We start from the raw sequence: 22706 nt of genomic DNA, 5'->3' as shown, positions 1-22706 counted from the left end.
CATTTATTTTATTATAATGGCGCCCCCTGGTGTTTAATCTGTATGGAGGTGGTCGCACCTGCTCAGTTCCATCTTTCTACTGCCACCAGTCCTATCTGCTGTTAAAAGCTCTGACAGTTACAGAGAGAGAGAACTGCAGGAGAAAGGACACACGTCCTGAGAAAGGAAACACCCGTGAGCTGTTATAGGGAGAGAGAAGCAGCAGAAAAGGACATTACTCCTGAGAAAAGAAACACCCGTGAGCTGTTATAGGGAGAGAGAAGCAGCAGAAAAGGACATTACTCCTGAGAAAGGAAACACCCGTGAGCTGTTATAGGGAGAGAGAAGCAGCAGAAAAGGACATTACTCCTGAGAAAGGAAACACCCGTGAGGTGTTATAGGGAGAGAGAAGCAGCAGAAAAGGACATTACTCCTGAGAAGGGAAACACCCGTGAGCTGTTAGGCCCCTTTCACATGGGCGAGTATTCCGCGCGGATGCGATGCGTGAGTTAAACGCATTGCACCCGCACTGAATACCGACCCATTCATTTCTATGGGGCTGTTCACATAATCGGTGATTTTCACGCATCACTTGTGCGTTGCGTGAAAATCGCTGCATGCTCTATATTCTTTTTTTCACGTAACGCAGGCCCCATAAAAGTGAATAGGGTTGCGTGAAAATCGCAAGCATCCGCAAGCAAGTGCGGATACGGTTTGATTTTCACGCACAGTTGCTAGGAGACGATCGGGATGGAGACCCGATCATTATTATTTTCCCTTATAACATGGTTATAAGGGAAAATAATAGCATTCTGAATACAGAATGCATAGTACAATAGGGCTGGAGGGGTTAAAAATATATTTTTTTTAACTCACCTTAGTCCTGTTGATCGCGCAGCCCGGCTTCTCGTCTGTCTCCTTTGCTGAACAGGACCTGTGGTGACGTCACTCCAGTCATCACATGATCCATCACCATGGTGATGGATCATGTGATGACCGGAGTGATGTCACCACAGGTCCTGTTCCTGCAATGAATGCTCACCACAGGTCCTGTTCAGCAAAGGAGACAGACAAGAAGCCGGGCTGCGCGATCAACTGGACTAAGGTGAGTTCAATAATTTTTTATTTTTTTTAACCCCTCCAGCGCTATTTTACTATGCCTTCTGTATTCATCTTTGGGATGAATTTTCTCGCAATGCCCGTCTGAAAGTGGCCAAATAGGGAGAGAGAAGCAGCAGAAAAGGACATTACTCCTGAGAAAGGACACGCCCTCTAAGCTGCCAGCCTGATGACAATTTAGCAGAGCAACTGGGGCAACGAATGAGGAGATTTCTGGATCCGTATAGGGTACAGGGCTGGTTCCAGCTTTGTTAGAAAGAGATTGTCATGTACTAGATTATGTATGATTATCTTGGCCATCAGCCATCAATCATGTGTAAGGCCACCACAGTATATTGTCGGCAAAACACACTGAGCATGGCAGGTTTGGCTGACAGTCTAATGTTTATGGGGAGCTCCCGACTCTCTAGATGATGTTGGGAAAGAAAAGGATCAGACAGAAAGGAAGAGGCTTTCTCCTCTTCCCCCCATTAACAACACATGCATGCTTGGCCAAACTGAACGTGTATGGGGGAGTCAGGAGAGAGCGAGCTGTCCATCGAAGGATCGTTCAGCTAACATCTATTGAATGTGTATGGCCAGCTTAAGGCCTAATTCACACTTCAGTGATTTGATCAGTGATTTTGAGCCAAAACCAGGTGTTGGTCAAAAACACAGAACAGGAGCAAATCTCTCCTTTATACCTTATCCCTGTGAAGGCACCGTTCCTGGTTTTGGCTCACAATCACTGATGAAACCACTGAACAAACACTGGTTGTGAGAACTAGGCCTTAGGCCGGAGGTCCCCAACCTTTTGTATGTTGTGAGTCACATTCAACTTTCAGTGATGGTCGGGAGCAACAGCCAATTCTAAAATGGAGGAGAGAAATTCTGAATGTGGAGAAATAAAAAACATGAAATTGCAAACATTTGCTGATACATATTTTAGTGTGAAATTTAGCGCGAACATTATACCACCTACAGTGGCACTGTTTGGTGATAGGCTACGTCTGCAACCAGTACATATGGTCATAACCAAGGGCGGATTGGCATAGACCTTACAGGGAAATTTCCCGGTTGGCCGATGCCCAGAAGGCCATTTGGACCCTCCTCACGGCCGGCCAGTGGAAGTTTTTGGGGATGTATTTTGTAATGGACTGTGGTATCTGGCTCTGTTGGGTTGCTATAATGTGCCACAATATGGTATTGTTGGCTCTGCCTTCCATCAACTTGGACCCAACTACAAAAAGGGGCCACTTTAAGTTCCCAGTTTGCCTCTGGTCATAACTTAGGGACAGCTGCCTTAGGCCTCATGCACATGACCGTATGTGTTTTGCGGTCAGCAAAAAAAAAAAACGATGATGTCCGTATGGCATCCGTTTTTTTTTTTTTTTTTTGCTGATCTGGTATTTTGGCGAATCCATTGTATTAATGCCTATCCTTGTCCGCAAACTAGAAAAAAATAGGACATGCACTATTTTTTTTTTGCGGGGCTACGGAACGGACATACATTTTTTGCGGACCCCTTGAAATGAATAAGTCTGCATCCCATCAGCAAAAAAAACGGGAAACAAAATACGGTTGTGTGCATGAGGCCTTACACTATACCCAATGTTTCTTTGCAGTCTTTAACAATCATGACAAATAATTTTGCTATCTTCTTCTCCTTCTCCTACTTTGTGGGCCTCAATCATTTTCACAGTGTTAGGGCTCATGCACACAACTGTATGTATTTTGCGGTCCGCAAAAAATACAGATGACATCCGTGTACATTCCGTATTTTGCGGAACGGAACAGCTGGCCCTTCATAGAACAGTACTATCCTTGTCCGTAATGCGGACAATAATAGGACATGTTCTGTTTTTTTGTGGAATGGAAATACGGACATACGGAGTGACTTCCTTTTTTTTGCGGACCTATTGAAGTGAATGGTTCCGCATACGGTCCGCAAAAAAAACTGAACGGACCTGGAAAGAAAATACGTTTGTGTGCATGAGCCCTTAGGCAGCTGCTTAGAAGAACCCATGCTGCTGTTTTTGGGACAAGGTTAGAGGAGTCTGCATATTTATAAAGCTTTGAAATTTGCATCGACTGGCCTTTCCTAACAATGACTGTGAACAAGCCTTAACGAGTATATAAACATTTTTTACAATTTTCTTTTAAACGGTTCTAAATTGCCCCCAAATCATTTTTGCAATATACTTTATTAATTTATTTATTTAATGCACTTATATAGCGCTACTATAATCCGCAGCGCATTACAGACATTAGCATCACGCTGTCCCCAACAGGGCTCAAAGTCTAAGTTCCCTATCAGTAAGTCTTTGGAGTGTGGGAGGAAACCCACGCAGACACATATGCGGTATTCCATCATAAAAAAGAACCCAAAAAGTCCAGGATTGTACCGCTTCTTAAAATCATCATTCTGGTACAGCGCTGTAGGGTGTACGGATTTCTGGATGCAACGGAGAACACTGCACAGGATGGAGCACAGATCGCTCCTCCTGTCTGTGTCCCCCCTCAAGCTTGGCTTAATTCTGGCACAGCACATCGGTACCCTGTGCCCCTTACCGATGTGCTCTGCCAGGATTTAGCTGAGCGGACCGGGCTTCTGTACAGATGTGCTCTGCCAGGATTAGCTGAGCGGACCGGGCTCATGTACCGATGTGCTCTGACAGGATTTAGCTAAGCGGACCGGGCTCCTGTACCAATGTGCTCTGCCAGGATTAGCTGAGCGGACCGGGCTTCTGTACCGATGTGCTCTGCCAGGATTTAGCTGAGCGGACCGAGCTCCTGTACCGATGTGCTCTGCCAGGATTAGCTGAGTGGACCGGGCTCCTGTACCGATGTGCTCTGCCAGGATTAGCTGAGCGGACCGAGCTCCTGTACCAATGTGCTCTGCCAGGATTAGCTGAGCGGACCGGGCTCCTGTACCGATGTGCTCTGCCAGGATTAGCTGAGAGGACCGGGCTCCTGTACCGATGTGCTCTGCCAGGATTAGCTGAGCGGACCGGGCTCCTGTACTGATGTGCTCTGCCAGGATTAGCTGAGCAGACCGGGCTCCTGTACCGATGTGCTCTGCCAGGATTAGCTGAGCAGACCGGGCTCCTGTACCGATGTGCTCTGCCAGGATTAGCTGAGTGGACCAGGCTCCTGTACCGATGTGCTCTGCCAGGATTAGCTGAGCGGACCGAGCTCCTGTACCAGTGTGCTCTGCCAGGATTAGCTGAGCGGACCGGGCTCCTGTACCGATGTGCTCTGCCAGGATTAGCTGAGAGGACCGGGCTCCTGTACCGATGTGCTCTGCCAGGATTAGCTGAGCGGACCGGGTTCTTGTACCGATGTGCTCTGCCAGGATTAGCTGAGCAGACCGGGCTCCTGTACCGATGTGCTCTGCCAGGATTAGCTGAGCGGACCGGGCTCCTGTACTGATGTGCTCTGCCAGGATTAGCTGAGCAGACCGGGCTCCTGTACCGATGTGCTCTGCCAGGATTAGCTGAGCGGACCGGGCTCCTGTACAGATGTGCTCTGCCAGGATTTAGCTGAGCGGACCGGGCTCCTATACCGATGTGCTCTGCCAGGATTAGCTGAGCAGATTGGGCTCCTGTACTGATGTGCTCTGCCAGGATTAGCTGAGCGGACCGGGCTCCTGTACCGATGTGCTCTGCCAGGATTTAGCTGAGCGGACCGGGCTCCTGTGCCGATGTGCTCTGCCAGGATTAGCTGAGCAGACCGGGCTCCTGTACCAATGTGCTCTGCCTGGATTTAGCTGAGCGGACCGGGCTCTTATACCGATGTGCTCTGCCAGGATTAGCTGAGCAGACCGGGCTCCTGTACTGATGTGCTCTGCCAGGATTTAGCTGAGCGGACCGGGCTCCTGTACCGATGTGCTCTGCCAGGATTAGCTGAGCGGATCGGGCTCCTGTACCAATGTGCTCTGCCAGGATTAGCTGAGCAGACCGGGCTCCTGTACCGATGTGCTCTGCCAGGATTAGCTGAGAGGACCGGGCTCCTGTACCGATGTGCTCTGCCAGGATTAGCTGAGCGGACCGGGCTCCTGTACTGATGTGCTCTGCCAGGATTAGCTGAGCAGACCGGGCTCCTGTACCGATGTGCTCTGCCAGGATTAGCTGAGCGGACCGGGCTCATGTACCGATGTGCTCTGACAGAATTAGCTGAGCGGACCGGGCTAATGTACTGATGTGCTCTGCCAGGATTAGCTGAGCGGACCGGGCTCATGTACCGATGTGCTCTGATAGAATTAGCTGAGCGGACCGGGCTCATGTACCGATGTGCTCTGCCAGGATTTAGCTGAGCGGACCGGGCTCCTGTACCAATGTGCTCTGCCAGGATTAGCTGAGCGGACCGGGCTTCTGTACCGATGTGCTCTGCCAGGATTTAGCTGAGCGGACCGAGCTCCTGTACCGATGTGCTCTGCCAGGATTAGCTGAGTGGACCGGGCTCCTGTACCGATGTGCTCTGCCAGAATTAGCTGAGCGGACCGAGCTCCTGTACCAATGTGCTCTGCCAGGATTAGCTGAGCGGACCGGGCTCCTGTACCGATGTGCTCTGCCAGGATTAGCTGAGAGGACCGGGCTCCTGTACCGATGTGCTCTGCCAGGATTAGCTGAATGGACCGGGCTCCTGTACCAATGTGCTCTGCCAGGATTAGCTGAGAGGACCGGGCTCCTGTACCGATGTGCTCTGCCAGGATTAGCTGAGCGGACCGGGCTCCTGTACCGATGTGCTCTGCCAGGATTAGCTGAGCAGACCGGGCTCATGTACCGATGTGCTCTGCCAGGATTAGCTGAGCGGACCGGGCCCCTGTACTGATGTGCTCTGCCAGGATTAGCTGAGCAGACCGGGCTCCTGTACCGATGTGCTCTGCCAGGATTAGCTGAGCGGACCGGGCTCCTGTACAGATGTGCTCTGCCAGGATTAGCTGAGCAGATTGGGCTCCTGTACTGATGTGCTCTGCCAGGATTAGCTGAGCGGACCGGGCTCCTGTGCCGATGTGCTCTGCCAGGATTAGCTGAGCAGACCGGGCTCCTGTACCAATGTGCTCTGCCTGGATTTAGCTGAGCGGACCGGGCTCTTATACCGATGTGCTCTGCCAGGATTAGCTGAGCAGACCGGGCTCCTGTACTGATGTGCTCTGCCAGGATTTAGCTGAGCGGACCGGGCTCCTGTACCGATGTGCTCTGCCAGGATTAGCTGAGCGGATCGGGCTCCTGTACCGATGTGCTCTGCCAGGATTAGCTGAGAGGACCGGGCTCCTGTACCGATGTGCTCTGCCAGGATTAGCTGAGCGGACCGGGCTCCTGTACCGATGTGCTCTGCCAGGATTAGCTGAGCAGACCGGGCTCATGTACCGATGTGCTCTGCCAGGATTAGCTGAGCGGACCGGGCCCCTGTACTGATGTGCTCTGCCAGGATTAGCTGAGCAGACCGGGCTCCTGTACCGATGTGCTCTGCCAGGATTAGCTGAGCGGACCGGGCTCCTGTACAGATGTGCTCTGCCAGGATTAGCTGAGCAGACCGGGCTCCTGTACTGATGTGCTCTGCCAGGATTAGCTGAGCGGACCGGGCTCCTGTGCCGATGTGCTCTGCCAGGATTAGCTGAGCAGACCGGGCTCCTGTACCAATGTGCTCTGCCTGGATTTAGCTGAGCGGACCGGGCTCTTATACCGATGTGCTCTGCCAGGATTAGCTGAGCAGACCGGGCTCCTGTACTGATGTGCTCTGCCAGGATTTAGCTGAGCGGACCGGGCTCCTGTACCGATGTGCTCTGCCAGGATTAGCTGAGCGGATCGGGCTCCTGTACCGATGTGCTCTGCCAGGATTAGCTGAGAGGACCGGGCTCCTGTACCGATGTGCTCTGCCAGGATTAGCTGAGCGGACCGGGCTCCTGTACCGATGTGCTCTGCCAGGATTAGCTGAGCAGACCGGGCTCATGTACCGATGTGCTCTGCCAGGATTAGCTGAGCGGACCGGGCCCCTGTACTGATGTGCTCTGCCAGGATTAGCTGAGCAGACCGGGCTCCTGTACCGATGTGCTCTGCCAGGATTAGCTGAGCGGACCGGGCTCCTGTACAGATGTGCTCTGCCAGGATTAGCTGAGCAGATTGGGCTCCTGTACTGATGTGCTCTGCCAGGATTAGCTGAGCGGACCGGGCTCCTGTGCCGATGTGCTCTGCCAGGATTAGCTGAGCAGACCGGGCTCCTGTACCAATGTGCTCTGCCTGGATTTAGCTGAGCGGACCGGGCTCTTATACCGATGTGCTCTGCCAGGATTAGCTGAGCAGACCGGGCTCCTGTACTGATGTGCTCTGCCAGGATTTAGCTGAGCGGACCGGGCTCCTGTACCGATGTGCTCTGCCAGGATTAGCTGAGCGGATCGGGCTCCTGTACCAATGTGCTCTGCCAGGATTAGCTCGAAGGCTATTTAGAACAGTTTAAAAGAAAATTGTAAAAAAACGTTTAGTTACTGAGACCTCGGTCAAAGTTATCTGAGTGCTCCAATCTCCTTGGGTTCCCATACTTTTGCAAGGTAATGCTCTCCTTTTTCACCCTAAAAGTGTGCAATACCAAGATAATTACTTAAAATGTTGAAAAGTGTGTTTCTTCTTTAACTTTCTTTTGGACATTTCAATCTAAACTTGCTAAGGCTACTTTCACACTTGCGTTCAGAGCGGATCCGTCTGGGGTCTGCACAGACAGATCCGCTCATATAATGCAAGCGATGGGATCCGTTCAGAACGGATCCATCTGCATTATAAGTGTGAAAGTTGCGCAGACGGATCCGTCCAGACTTTACATTGAAAGTCAATGGGGGACGGATCCGTTTGAAATTGAGCCATATTGTGTCAACTTCAAACGGATCCGTCCCCATTGACTTACATTGTAAGTCTGGATGGATCCGTTTGCCTCCGCACGGCCAGGCGGACACCCGAACGCTGAAAGCAGCGTTCAGGTGTCCGCCTGCTGAGGACAGACGGTGCCAGACTGATGCATTCTGAGCGGATCCGCATCCACTCAGAATGCATTAGGGCTGGACGGATGCGTTCGGGGCCGCTTGTGAGAGCCTTCAAACGGAACTCACAAGCGGAGCCCCGAACGCTAGTGTGAAAGTAGCCTTAACTGTTCACGGTAACAGTCATTTTGACCAGGGGTGCCTGAATTTTTGCATGCCACTGCGTGCAGATAGATATGAGATAGATATAGATTGATTGATAGATATGAGATAGATAGTTAGATGATTGATAGATAGATAGATACTGAAAGACAAGGTGAGCAAAACCTTCTATGCCATCAGAAGGCGTCTGTATCACCTTAAAGCACCAGTGACCGCCTGGCTTAAAATCCTTGACACCATCATCGCCCCGATCCTCCTGTATGGCAGTGAAGTCTGGGGCCCAGACATATACCCAGAGCGGGCAAAGTGGGACTCTGGGCCAGCAGAACTATTCCACCTAGAACTCTGCAAACACTTTCTCCAGGTCCACAGGAGCACCTCAAACAGCGCCTGTCGAGCAGAACTGGGCAGATTCCTACTTTACTTTGCTGCCCAGAAGAGGGCGCTATCATTCAGAGCCCATCTGCATAGCAGCAGTCCCAGCTCCTACCATCACAAAGCCTTGCTACACCAAGAAGCCCCAGAAAGACAAAGCACCCTGCAACAAGTCACCCATACCCAGCCTGCCAAAGCCACCAACCAATATAGCCTGACAAAGGGCGGAATCCAGAGGACGATACACAAGGACAAAGAGGAGTATATTAGCGTCTGGAGGAACGACATAAGAACATCCCAGAAGCTGACAGTATACCAGAGCCACAGGGGAATTTGTAGAACTACAGGTAACAGCACACTGCTAGTCAATTGCACAAAGATATAAGCAAATACTGAATAAAAAATTGCTGCTTGGTGGCCATACTTACAGCATTATTTTATAATAAATGATATTTTTTTGATACAATATTCCACTTGTTTGGTTTTTAGTTTACTCTGGATTTGGTACAAGTGGTCACTATAGCTGTCTTAGTTGACAGAGCTGCCTTGTTGTAGGTTAATAATACTTACAGCAAGGGCAGTTAGAAGCTCTTTGCGCATATAATTGATAAAAAATATGTCGGGCCCATCTACCGGACGACAAGGTGGCTTCTAATCAGAAGGGGCCTACTCTAACATGACTCTCCTGGGCTTACAGCTTACAATCTGGGCAAAGTAGCACCCAGCTATATCCTACACATGCCTCTCCCAGAAGCTGCAGAGGGAGTAGAAACTGGCCCCATATCTGGAGAAACTCCCCAATCCAAAAGACTGACACATCCTGAGCCAGTACAGACTGAGCGCCCACAGCCTGCTCATTGAATCCGGGCGTCACCGACAGAGGTACATGCCCAGGGAGGGCAGACTGTGCCAGCAGTGAGGGAGACTCACTTCAGGAGACTGTCTGATCTCTGCCCAGACTTCACCTCCATGGAGGAGGAAGAGAGACTCTCTATACTGCTGGGGGAAGAGGAGAACACAGCGGCCACAGCAGCACAATATATTACTGCCTGCCATAGACTGAGAGGAGCCTGATATAACATGGGCTCCTAAACCCCCACCCTGTACGGTATATGTCCCTATCCTCCAACCCTACCCAATTATTTCCCACTTGCTTTGGCAATGCTAAAATGTATTTAGTCCTGCCAATAAAGCTTATTTGATTTGATTTGATAGACAGATAAATATGAGATAAATAGATAGATATGAGATAGATAGATAGATATATACATACATATAGATACATAGATGGATATGAGAGAGATAGATACATAGATAATAGAGATAGTTAGATAGTTCTATTTGTGCTTGTATGGGTTTCCTGTGTGGACGTTGGCACAAATTAGATTAGACGGAATTTTATGCTAGAATTGTGGCACAACATTGCGCATATTAGGCCACACATCCCCTCTTCCTGCCAAGCCCTGCCCCTTTACAAACAAGTCAGACCCAAGCTGCGCCAAAATTGTGGCAATTTTTGCTACTTCTTCGATTCTAAGTGCAGGGACATCAGTAAATCTGGGCCAATGTTTGCCAGAAATGCTTAAAAAAAAAAACTACAAAAACCACGACAAACAAACATTTTTCACAGGCTACAAAAAACTAAGCGTGGTTGGCTGCAAGAGGACGGGTTTGTACCCATGGTAACTGCAGCAATAAAATGTTCATTTAGACATTTTAATATTCTTACGTAGCAATGGAAAGATTTCATATCTGAGTACATTCACAAAGTGTGGTTATATGGCGGCTTTTCTACACTTAAGGCTACATGCACACGACCGTGCCGTTTTTTGCAGTCCGCAAAACGGACAAGAATAGGACATGCTATATTTTTTTTGCGGGGCATCGGAACGGAGCAACGGATGTGGACAGCACACGGAGTGCTGTCCGCATCTTTTGCGGCCTCATTGAAGTGAATGGGTCCGCACCTGAGCCGCAAAAACTGCGGCTCTGATGCGGACCAGAACTACAGTCGTGTGCATGAGGCCTAAGCCGTGGAGCACGGTCTGTGAGATACTGGACTGGCATTGCAGGAGCGCACGGCGTCATTGCAACCAATGACCAGTGTTCCACGGACGTCTGCATGAGGCTAAGGCCTTACGCACACGACCGTTGTGTGCATCCGTGGCCGTTGTGCCGTTTTCCGTTTTTTTTTCGCGGACCCTTTGACTTTCAATGGGTCCGTTGAAAAATTGGAGAATGCACCGTTTTGCAGCCGCATCCGTGATCCGTGTTTCCTGGCCGTGAAAAAAATATGACCTGTCCTATTTTTTTCACGGCCAACGGTTCACGGACCCATTCAAGTCAATGGGTCCGTGAAAAATCACGGATGCACACAAGATTGTCATCCGCGTCCGTGATCCATGTCCGTGATCCGTGTCCGTTTTTTCCTATCATTTCAATGGCAAACTTGACTTAGATTTTTTTTTTCATTTTTCATGTCCGTGGATCCTCCAAAAAACAAGGAAGACCCACGGACGAAAAAACGCTCACGAACCACGGACCTACGGACCCCGTTTTTGCGGACCTTAAAAAAAAAACGGTCGTGTGCATGAGGCCTTAAACAGAGAAAAAAAACTGCCTTGTAATTTAAAGGGGTTGTCTCATCCTGGACAATGGGGGCATATCCGTTCTCGATAAGACAATGGGTCCAACCCCATTTAATTCTATCGGCTACGTCAAGGATACGAGAACAAACAGGGCAGGTGAAGGCTGACTTCTGATAGCCGGGTATTGTACAGTGTGCTCGGAGAGGAGGCCACACCCTGACATACCATTCACCTGTGTCACAGGATGACAAGCAATGTGCCGCACTATGGGGTCTCTGCTCAGCTGGCATCGGGCTGACTCACAACACGCTTTTTTCACAGAACTGTGGCAAAAGAACAATAAAACATGATTACGACATATGGATAAACCCTAAGGCCTCTTTCACACGAGCGTGACGGATTAGGTCCGGATGCATTCAGTGAGACTCGCACCATTTTGCAAGCAAGTTCAGTCAGTTTTGTCTGTGATTGCGTTCAGTTGTTCCGTTTTTTTCCACGCGGATGCAATGCGTTTTTCACGCGCGAGATAAAAAACTGAAGGTTTACAAACAACATCTCTTAGCAACCATCAGTGAAAAACGCATTGCATCCGCACTTGCTTTCGGATGCAATGCCTTTTTCCACTGAACACCCGTTCACTTCTATGGAGTCAGGGCTGCATGAAAAACGCAGAATAAAAAACATGCTGCGATTTTCACGCAACGCAGAAGTGATGTATGAAAAAAAAAAACACTCATGTGCACAGACCCATTGAAATGAATTCACGTGATGTCCCAGCCATAGGCCATACTGGAAACCTGGTAAAGGACATGATGTCGGCGGAAGCTGTAACTAGGTCCCTCAGCAGCTTCAGGGTGATAAGTATACTACAAACTTTCTTTCACAGGTGACTTGGGTCTCAGAAAGTCCCTTTAAAGGGTCACTGAGTTAAAAAAAAAAAAACTTTTGATATGTCATAGAGACATATCAAAAGTTTTGGTGGGTGGGGGGTCTGTGTGCTGAGACCCCGCAATCCCCAGAACGAGGAGAGAGAATTGCTCACATCTCTTTTCGTTGCAGGAGATGGGCTCAAGAGAAGTCTATCTTGATGGCGTCCTCTGCAGGGAGGACGCAGAACGCGACCACTTTTCTCTCCTCGTTCAGCACTCACCAAATATATCTCTATGACAAATCCAATTTTTTTTTATTTTTAAATTCAGTAACCCTTTAAGGTAGGTAGGGATGAGCGAACTTCAGTTTTTGAAGTTCGGGTTCAGGTATATGCTGAATTGCGTTATGAATTCCCTTACCTCGGACCATAACGCAATTTCGTGACGGAATGCATAAAGGAAGCCTTTGAAAGGGTTCTGCCATACTAGAAGTCTACGGCCAGTATAACGGTTCCTTCCGGTTTACATTATGCACGAGTCTCCGTTACTTGTGGTAACGGAATCCATAACGCAATACAGCATATACCCGAAACCAGATGTATGTAGAGAATTCAGCTATTATAGGGGGGGGATCAGTCTAGTGACCTAATGACAGGATATGTCAAATTTCCAGATACAATGTATATAACATTTAATTCCATTAGAATAGACCCAAACGGATTTAAAAAAAATGGATAAAAAATTGATGGGTTGTCCCACCAAGTGTTTTCCTTAGGCCTTAACCCCATAAAGGGGTATTCCAGCCGGGAGTGTTGGTTATCCACTGTATCGGGATTAATGCCAGATTGGTGGGGGGGCTATCTGCTGGGACCTCTACCGATTGAAAGAACGGGGTGCCACAGCCACAAGAACATGACTAGGGGAGCTTGTATGGCAGCCTGCCCCTCCATTCTATGTCTATCTAGTATTTAAATTAAAAAGAATGGTTCCGTATACGTTCCGCAAAAGAAATGGAACGGACGCGGAAAGAAAATACGTTCGTGTGCATGAGCCCTTAGGCTAGGGCTGAGCGCTGAGTAAAGGGGGAAGGGGGGGGGGGGCATCTGAACTCTTGCCCCAGGGCCCATGAGCCTTTAGCTACGCTCCTGTATCTGTCTGCGAGCCCCCTATATTTCCTCACATATTGAGGGCCACCCGTAACTATAGGGGGTGAAGCGGTTGTGGACGGACCCAGACACTGGAGCCTAAGGGGGCCCAAAAGGTCCCTCTATGCTACACGAAGAGCTTGGCACCATAAATGACGCATAATGGTATGGGGGCCTCACACGCCCGTAATGCAGGTGTATTAGATCATCCATTTTACCTCAGGGTGTTGTTAGTTTTGGGCCATTGAGGCGAAATTTGCATCTGTAATACGGATGCTAGAATATGGTAGTCTGAATGGGGCTTTATGTCTCTAGACCAGGGTTCAGCAACCTTTGGGACTCCAGCTGTTGTGAAACTACAACTCCCAGCTTGCTCCATTTATTCCCATGGGAGTTCTGAGAAGAGCAGAGCAAGTATGCATGCTGGGAGTTGTAGTTTCACAAGTGGCGCGCCTTCTGCTCTAGATATATTTATAATAGTAATAAATTCTTATCGCATATTGGATGCAAATTAAACTTTTACCCCCATAGACTCTTCCCCTGTAATCCCCCCCTCCCTGGTCATCCCTAATCCCCAGCAGATCCATTACCATCACTTCTAAAATGAAGAAATACGTCAAGAAATACCGACAAAAAGGCATGCCAGTATTACTGGAGCACCCTCTTTGGTAATGAGCACCCAAGGTGAGTATAGATGACTTCTCCTCATGGACCCTGCCCCAGCAAGGAACACAGGGACTACTTTTCAGACACCGCGCAATGTTACGGGCGGTTCCATAAGTAATGCAGCTCAGGTAAGCCAGGTGCGCGGAGGAATCAATGACAAATCCAGCCTATTACATTATTCATGAGAAGAAGGGCCGGCCGCGAGGCCCGTGACGTCACCTCGGCAGCGGGGCGTAGCCTGGGAAGCAGGCTGTCTTGTTTCCTATTGGTCGGCTCTTGTAAGGCTGTTTTGAATATGTAATTAGCCCGCCCCCCGGTGGAGGGAATCAGGAAGCGGCTGCGGCCCAAGCGCCTCCCGCGGGACGAAGCTCGGGAACTGCTGGACGCGGGGAAGGTGAGATGCTGGGTGCGGTGACGAGGGTCTGGGGCGGCCGGGTGAGAGGTGACCCGGTAATGTCCGGGTGGTAACGGAGGCGGGGCACACATGTGTGCGCTGCATTGATGTGCCCGGTGCTGTGAGGGCGCTGTGCCCGGGTATGGCCGCCTGTCACTTACCTGTGATTGGTACAACAGGTGTGTGATAGCTTCCTGTCACCCACCTGCTGCTGGCAGGGTACGCAGCTCTCCTGCAGGGCAATGCTCGCCCCCCACCGGGGGTCAGGAAAAAGTTTGTTGCTTCCACAGGAGCAGAAGCCGCGGCCAGGGAAGGCTGTGTTCACATGTGCAGGTGTTTGTGATGCGGTTTGTGCGGTCTGTGGGCTGACCAGCCACAGGTTGCCCTACAACAGTAAGGGAATGGCTAGTTGTGCAATTGGATGGTCGACACTTGGGAATTTCTCGGTGCAAGGCTAGGGCATGCACCTTCGGCCGGCAGCTATCCATCTGACCCCCTTGGCCGAGCATGCATGTCCTCTGGATGGAGAGAGGCAAGTAAAGGATCGGACGTGTGGAAATCAAACAGCCCGACCTACATTAGATCAGGGATCAGCAACCTCCGGCACTACGACTCTCAGCAGGCACGCTTGCTTGGCCGTACTTGGAACTCCCATAGAAATGAATGGAGCATGCTGGGATTTGTAGTGCTGGAAGGTGCTGAACCCTGCATTAGATGGTCGGCGGACATCAGTGTAGTGCAGGCATACCCAACCTGCGGCCCTCCAGCTACTGCAAAACTACAACTCCCAGCATGCCCTGATAGCTAAAGGCTGCCCTGGCATGCTGGGAGTTGTAGTTTTGCAACAGCTGGAGGGCCACAGGTTGGGCATCCCTGGTCTAGTGGGTACGGCTAGCTTAAAGGGACACGTCTGTCAGAAAGGGGTAGAACATCATTGATAGAAATCACATTTTCCTAGATTTTTCGGCAGTGCTGCTCCGCGGAGCGTGAAAGACAAAGTAGTGTCCCTCTGTATAGGTCAGCACCAAGGAGAAGACCTCTTGTCGGTTTGCTGCTGCTGTGAGGGAAATATGGTATCTGTTAGTATAATAGTAGATGTAGAATTTGGATAACAGTGGAAGCTCCGTTGTTCTCTTGGTGGGCCTAGATAAAGACGTCCACAGAGGAGCTCTGCATGGCTTCGTGTAACGTGCGCTGTTCTCAGTCAGTCACTACATGATGACCTGTCCTCATTACCAAGAAAGGAAACTTCTCCGCTCCCTATGTCCTACTGGTCGGACTGCAGTGGATCTGTCTGGTCCACCTCATCCAGTCTGCTTCCGAATCCCCGGGGGTCAGTCCCTTGCACATCGGGCTACACAGCGGCTTTTGGCTCCGCAACGTTAAAGGGGTTATCCAATCCCTATAATGACCCCCAAAATGCCCGGGCCCCTTGTATACATTATACTTACCTGCTTCCCGCCACCCGAGTCCCTCCGGATCCCTGCACGGCTGCTGCAATGTGGGGGAGCAGCCAATAGCCGGCTGGGATGGTGACCAGTCTCCCTAGCATCACTCTCGCCATTTGAATGGGCCCAGCGATCCGCACCGCAAACAAAAGCAGGGCATGCACAGCCAGAAAACCCACGGGAGCACTCCATAGTGCTTCTGTAGGCTTCCGATCCTTACCTCCGTTCCGCACCGTATCTTCCAGATTGCGGACCCATTCAAGTGATACTGTGCGCAGACGGCCGGTGTCCGTATATTGCGGAGCAGTGTTTGCGGGCCGCCGCCGGCACATACTGTGGAGGGAAAAAAAAAAAAAGCCTGCGTGGAAATTGCCACCCAGTGTGAGTTTTAAGGTTTCGTCCACACAGACTGTAAATCTGTGTTTTACTTGCCGATTTTTGTCACAGATTGCCACGCATTTCGTCCTGTGCGTTGCAAAGGGTTAAATCCGCCTTGACACAAACTGACTCGCTGTGCCGTCAATTCCCACATGCATTTCTTTCCTGCAGCGCGTGGATGAGATTCATTACAGTAGCTGCAAATTTTAACAAAAAGCGTGGGTTTTCAGAAAACCTGCATCGTATCCGCCACATGTGGACGTTCCTTTAAGGCTACATGCACATGACCGTATGTGTTTTGCTGTCCGTAAAAAATAAACGGATTACATCCTTTATGCCATCCATTTTATGAATTTTTTTTTGCAGATCCATTGTAACAATGCCTAAAACTGACAAGAATAGGAGATGTTCTATTTTATTTTTTTGCAGGGCTACGGAACAGACATACTGATGCAGATAACGCACGGTGTGCTGTCCGCATTTTTTGCGGACCCGTTGAAATGAATGGATCCTCATCCTACCCGCCCAAAAAATAAATAAATGAATGTTCGTGTGCATGTAGCCTAATCCGCAGCGGGTAAATCCTTCCGATGTAGAGGGGTGAAATCCATGCTGAACCCACAGCAATAATCCGCTACGCTGTCCTCGTTATGGAGTCATGCACACAACCATATTTTTCAACCGTCTGCTGTGTTTTTTTGCGGATAGCACAGTGGCCAATACATTTCTAGGAGACCGCTCACATCCGTCTTTTTCCTGAAACGCTTGGCCGTGCCACAAATTATAGAACATGTCCAATTCTGCTCCGTGTAGTAGACGAGAATAGTGATATCTGGTGATGGACGCGAGAACAATGCAGAATGCAAAGTGTCCGTATTTTGCGCCTCGGTGGCTTGTGGACCAGAATACGGTTGTGTGTAAGACAAGATGGTCAGTGGTTCATCTGTGATTGGTCCGCGTATCCAGTTATGTACACTGCAGAAATTGACCTGCCATGCGGATTTTGAATTCCGTTTGCGGTTTTAGCTGCGGATTTCAACCCTGTCCAATGAAGGCTGCATCTAATCCGCACCAAAAACAGCGATTAGAAATGGCGGATTTTGGTGTGTTGTATGGTATGTGGAAATTTCTGCGGATCTTCTGCCGTTGACCTGCACCCCTATGTAGGGCCCTTATAGTTTTATTTTTGTAGTCAAGGTTGAGGCGCACAGGAGAAGGACTGATACTGTTACGGTATCTGAGTCGCGCTATTTTCTTTGTCGTATGACAGACATCTTGGCGGAAACTGATGAACCGCCGTCATAAATCAGTTGCGCGCTGAGCGTGACGGATCCAGCGCTGCATCACGTTTTTCATTTATATGTGAACAGAGCCTCAGTATATTCACATTTGACGGTTGAGAACGGTATAAAAATCGCAGGGGTTTTTAAACAAAAAAGGGTATTATGACATTTTCTGTTTTATTGCTGCGGTTCTGATGCAGTTTTTTCGCTGCTTTGGATGCAGGCAAGCAGAGATCTTGACAACTGTGAGTTGGTGTTGAAAAGATTTTGGAAAACTGATATGTCTTTGTACAGTACAGGTGAGGCCGGTGTGGGGGCGTGTGCACACAACCCATTGATCTGTGTGTCAGAGGTCTGAAATCCGTGTACTGCACCGTGGCTTACGTCAGGTTGTGCACACTTGGCCGGCGCACTCTTTCGTCAGCCGAGTAAACATCGCACGCAGGACGCACGGATCTCCGCCTCGCTACAGAGGCTGCTTAGGTGCCAATGCGGGAAGAGCAGTGTGAACTCCTGATTTTAAAAGGCTTCTCCCGTGAGTGATGTGAAAAATGAAAATCAGACGTCATATAGTACATGACAAGCTCATGCAGCTTCTGGAGCAGCGACTGCTTGTGTGGCACTGCACTTCCAGGTGGCGGCGCACGCGCAGTCACTGCGCCCAAAACTGCATCGGGACTTCTACACTTGCACCGCTACTCTGAGCAGTGGCGCAAGCAGAAGCTCGACAGGGCCAGGCTAGGTGTCCGGTCCTGCCGATCAATCGGCAGGTGGGCGCTTTTCACCTGTGGGGACAGCCCTACTCAGGTGAAGAGCTCCTGCTAATGAGACAAATCGATTTGCTTATCACTATGCTAGATGTATTTCCCTATAACAGCTCAGGGGGCTTGTCCTTTCTGCTGCGGCTCTCTCCTCCATCACAGCTCAGGCAGTGTGTCCTGTCTGCTGCAGCTCTCTCCCCATCGCAACTCGGGCAGTGTGTCCTGTCTGCTGCAGCGCTCTCCCCATCGCAACTCGGGCAGTATGGCCTGTCTGTTGCAGCGCTCTCCCCATCGCAACTCGGGCAGTATGGCCTGTCTGTTGCAGCGCTCTCCCCATCGCAACTCGGGCAGTATGGCCTGTCTGTTGCAGCGCTCTCCCCATCGCAACTCGGGCAGTATGGCCTGTCTGTTGCAGCGCTCTCCCCATCGCAACTCGGGCAGTATGGCCTGTCTGTTGCAGCGCTCTCCCCATCGCAACTCGGGCAGTATGGCCTGTCTGTTGCAGCGCTCTCCCCATCGCAACTCGGGCAGTATGGCCTGTCTGTTGCAGCGCTCTCCCCATCGCAACTCGGGCAGTATGGCCTGTCTGTTGCAGCGCTCTCCCCATCGCAACTCGGGCAGTATGGCCTGTCTGTTGCAGCGCTCTCCCCATCGCAACTCGGGCAGTATGGCCTGTCTGTTGCAGCGCTCTCCCCATCGCAACTCGGGCAGTATGGCCTGTCTGTTGCAGCGCTCTCCCCATCGCAACTCGGGCAGTATGGCCTGTCTGTTGCAGCGCTCTCCCCATCGCAACTCGGGCAGTATGGCCTGTCTGTTGCAGCGCTCTCCCCATCGCAACTCGGGCAGTATGGCCTGTCTGTTGCAGCGCTCTCCCCATCGCAACTCGGGCAGTATGGCCTGTCTGTTGCAGCGCTCTCCCCATCGCAACTCGGGCAGTATGGCCTGTCTGTTGCAGCGCTCTCCCCATCGCAACTCGGGCAGTATGGCCTGTCTGTTGCAGCGCTCTCCCCATCGCAACTCGGGCAGTATGGCCTGTCTGTTGCAGCGCTCTCCCCATCGCAACTCGGGCAGTATGGCCTGTCTGTTGCAGCGCTCTCCCCATCGCAACTCGGGCAGTATGGCCTGTCTGCTGCAGCGCTCTCCCTGTAACTGTCACAGCGTCTAACAATAGATGGGGCTGGTGGCAGTTGAAGAATGGAACTGAGCATGTGTGACCACATTAGCTTTGTTACCGAAGTGGACAGAGAAATAAGGAAACAGCAGGTGGCGCTATACATATACATTTTATTTTATTTAAATACATGCAACTACAAAAGTATTCCGACCTTGATGCTGGTACATCCCCTTTAAGGCTGGACGTGTAACGGTGGACGTGCTTGTGTAGCCCGCCGTAAAGACTGGATCTTGGTAAATATTGAGGCTCTCTGTAAATGCATTGCTAGAATTTTTGTACTGATCCTGTATTGTGCTCCAGAGCTGCATTCACAGTGTCTTCTCTAGGAAACTGTCAACCAGCCCCCCAACCCACAGCGAGGGTACTACCACCCGAGCTGGTATTACTTAACAACCACCATCAAAAAAACGCTAAAAATGCGTGACGGTTTTGCAACGTTTGTGGCTTTTTTTAAAGAAAAATATATTTTTAGGAGAAAACCGTTTCTATGGAAATCCCTGTCACATTTCTGAGTTTTAAAACCTATTACACAGTAAGTAGCTGTATGTACTAAACTTTACGTGGATCACACGCCGTTCATAGGTGGCCATCCATGTCTTTCATCCGCACAGCTCCCAGTTCAGGACGTAGCTCCATGTATTTTCATCATGGCTGATCTTAATCCATTTTGAACATTTATGCAGTGGATCAGTGAGAGGCAGAAGACGTACGGCGTCCAAGTTCTTTCCATGGTTTTCACGGATCCATAGACTCCTATGAGCGTATGTGGTCCGAAGCCGTGCGGGCCTCCATTGCTTTTCCACGTGCGGTCCACGGGGAACAGACGGCACACATCCATGATTCACTTGTGAAAAAGGCCTTATGCACACAACCGTTGTTTGGGTCCGTGTCTTAATTTTTTGCGAACTTCGTATGGACCCATTGATTTTGACGGGTCCGCAAAAAATGTACACAGCATGTGGATATCATCCGTGCAGCTGTTCCGCAGATTATAGAACGTGTCCTGTTCTCGTCCGTTTTACAAGGACAGGCAATTCTATCAGGAACATGCAGCATGCACATGGCCGGTATGCGTATTTTGCGCATCCGCGGTTTGCAAACTGCAAAATACACGTAATCGTGTGCAAGAGTTGTGAGCCAAAACCAAGTGCAGGTCAAAAACACAGAACGGGTGCAGATCTTCCCATTGGGCCGGCTTCACGTCTGCATTGTGTGTTCCAGCGGAGTTCACCGTATCGGGCACAGCTGGATACTACCTATTCGCTGTGATGGCATCCGGCCACTTTCCGGCATATACGGTGGCTTTCGGCCAGAGAGAAAATGCTGCGTGTACACCAGATACAGTGAATTCCCATGGTCTTCATGTTCGTGCAGTCTCCACTCCTGGTTTTGTCTCACAATCACTGATGGGAATCACTGACCAAACACCGACAAAACCACTGAAGTGTGGACGAGGCCTAAGGCTTCATTCACATTTCCTTGCACTTTTGACATCGGTTGAAAATCCATCCGTGAAGAATTTGTGTGTCCGTTTTTGCCATCCGTATTCCATGGCCACTGCTCAGCTGAAAATTAATTTACAGAGCATCTCCTACCAATGGGCTGTGAAAAACCACTGACACAACACGGATGCCATTCGTTTACGCTGGGGGGGGGGGGGGACAAAAAAATATGTTCGTGTGAATGAGGCCTCTTTCACACGGTCAGTGATTGTGAGCCTTAACCAGAAGTGGAGGCTACACAGAGATAAGGTATTAGGGAAAGATTTTGGGATATATTAGGCTTATTTCTGGCTTACATTTAGACCGGCGCTGGATACGCTGAAGTTATGCGTAAGCCTGCGCCTCTTCATAACTTCCGCGGATCCAGCGCAGGGGCTTAAGATCGGCATCTACAACAAATGACCCCCTTTGTGTTTTTGACCTGCTCCTGGTTTTGGCTCACAGTCGCTGATGACAATCGCTGACGGTGTGAATGTTGCCCTAACTTAGGGAGCAGACCGCCCCACTGAGGGCCCATTCACATGACAGAACCCTCTATCTGCTGATGTATAGGCTTCATTGGCCGCCGTTTGTGTGGAGATATCGTCCCCTTGAAGTAATTCTTTTGGTGCAGCGTGCAGCACTTATATTTTTCAGAATGATGCTGATGGGTAAAGCAGAGGCCTCGTGCACCTCCATTATCACTCCGTATAAATCGGAGTGTAATAAGGTCTCGTACATGAGCCGTTCATTGTATTGTGGCATCTGTTCTGATCGCAGTTGTGTGAATCGGCCTCAAAAGAAGTGAAGCTTTTTTGGGAACGTTCCGCCTGTCCTTTGTACTGGGATCCTTTCCGAGCTTTGATAAAAAAAAAAAATCTGTATGGCAGGAGGGATCGCGCAGTATAAGATGAAGGTGGTGTTTACGAAATGGGGTATTTAGTTTGGACTCCTTTGGGTTGCAGGCGGTATTTAATTTGGGCTCCTTTGGGTTGCAGGCGGTATTTAGTTTGGGTTGCAGGGGGTATTTAGGTTGGGCTCCCTTGGGTTGCAGGCGGTATTTAGGTTGGGCTCCCTTGGGTTGCAGGCGGTATTTAGGTTGGGCTCCCTTGGGTTGCAGGCGGTATTTAGGTTGGGCTCCCTTGGGTTGCAGGCGGTATTTAGGTTGGGCTCCCTTGGGTTGCAGGCTGTATTTAGGTTGGGCTCCCTTGGGTTGCAGGCGGTATTTAGGTTGGGCTCCCTTGGGTTGCAGGCGGTATTTAGGTTGGGCTCCCTTGGGTTGCAGGCGGTATTAGGTTGGGCTCCCTTGGGTTGCAGGCGGTATTTAGGTTGGGCTCCCTTGGGTTGCAGGCGGTATTTAGGTTGGGCTCCCTTGGGTTGCAGGCGGTATTTAGGTTGGGCTCCCTTGGGTTGCAGGCTGTATTTAGGTTGGGCTCCCTTGGAGTTGCAGGCGGTATTTAGGTTGGGCTCCCTTGGGTTGCAGGCGGTATTTAGGTTGGGCTCCCTTGGGTTGCAGGCGGTATTTAGGTTGGGCTCCCTTGGGTTGCAGGCGGTATTTAGGTTGGGCTCCCTTGGGTTGCAGGCGGTATTTAGGTTGGGCTCCCTTGGGTTGCAGGCGGTATTTAGGTTGGGCTCCCTTGGGTTGCAGGCGGTATTTAGGTTGGGCTCCCTTGGGTTGCAGGCGGTATTTAGGTTGGGCTCCCTTGGGTTGCAGGCGGTATTTAGGTTGGGCTCCCTTGGGTTGCAGGCGGTATTTAGGTTGGGCTCCCTTGGGTTGCAGGCGGTATTTAGGTTGGGCTCCCTTGGGTTGCAGGCGGTATTTAGGTTGGGCTCCCTTGGGTTGCAGGCGGTATTTAGGTTGGGCTCCTTTGGGTTGCAGGCGGTCCTTATAACTAATAGATTTGTGAGGGTCCTACCGTTGGGACCCCCCAC

General features: G+C 50.3%; 1 long non-coding RNA gene across 1 annotated transcript in view; it reads left to right on the top strand.

Moving 5' to 3' along the window:
* The first annotated feature begins 14155 nt into the window (after nt 1–14155).
* Nucleotides 14156–22706, top strand: part of LOC122941216 — a 34930-nt gene continuing 26379 nt past the window's right edge. The window contains exon 1 of the long non-coding RNA XR_006390427.1: nt 14156–14249. This is a non-coding gene — a long non-coding RNA (uncharacterized LOC122941216). The remainder of the gene's footprint in view (nt 14250–22706) is intronic.

This window comes from Bufo gargarizans, chromosome 6 (genome assembly GCF_014858855.1).
Source record: "Bufo gargarizans isolate SCDJY-AF-19 chromosome 6, ASM1485885v1, whole genome shotgun sequence".
Taxonomy (NCBI): domain Eukaryota; kingdom Metazoa; phylum Chordata; class Amphibia; order Anura; family Bufonidae; genus Bufo; species Bufo gargarizans.
This window is presented reverse-complemented; position numbering and strand designations above follow the sequence as displayed.